This window comes from Propithecus coquereli, unplaced genomic scaffold (genome assembly GCF_000956105.1).
Source record: "Propithecus coquereli isolate 6110/MARCELLA unplaced genomic scaffold, Pcoq_1.0 Scaffold14, whole genome shotgun sequence".
In the NCBI taxonomy this organism is placed as follows: Eukaryota; Metazoa; Chordata; class Mammalia; order Primates; family Indriidae; genus Propithecus; species Propithecus coquereli.
The window spans coordinates 1,782,263-1,783,001 of NW_012138302.1; positions in this window are offsets into that span (position 1 = coordinate 1,782,263).

Below are 739 nucleotides of genomic sequence, written 5' to 3' on the forward strand. Positions count from 1 at the left end.
AGGTGACGAGAAGGTTGTTCTAGATGGCCGCAAGAGTGCGTGTACATAAAGCACAGACCACAAAGAATGCAGCCTGTTCCCTGCAATATGAGCTGCTTTTATTACTTGAGTGTAAAGTACATGGGAACAGGTGGGGTACGTGACATGGAAGGAAGGGGTGAAAGGTAGGCAGGGGCCAGATAACAAAACCAGGCTAAAGACTTTGAATTTTATGTCGCACACTGTTAGTAAAAAGGAGTCCCTGAAGGATTTTAAGTTAAAAAATGACAACGTTTTTCATAATTTTTAAAATTCTCTCACATTTCTTCTTTTTTTTAAAATTGCTTTTCAAATACAGGACATAATCAAATGAAAATTAAAGTGTAAAAACTACATGTTCTCGATTCTCAGAATTTAGAAAAAAATCCCTAACATTAAATCAGAGTATATAACATTGTAAATAAAAGGGCTTTTAGACTGTAGAAAAAATTAAATGTTGATCAAGATGGAATTATCAAATTTAAACGCATGTTCTTCTATTTACGAAGAAAAATAACTTATTTGAAAAGCAATAGCAGGGAATAAATCACTATAAAATTAATTTTTAAATACTAATCTCTGCAATTTGGATGTGTTAGGTTGCAGAATTAAAAATGTATTTACTAAAAACAAAATAGTTTAAGGGTTAAAAAACCACTCTATTGGGGTTTTGAGTTAAGAATGTTAGGACTAAATATATATATATATATATATAACAACA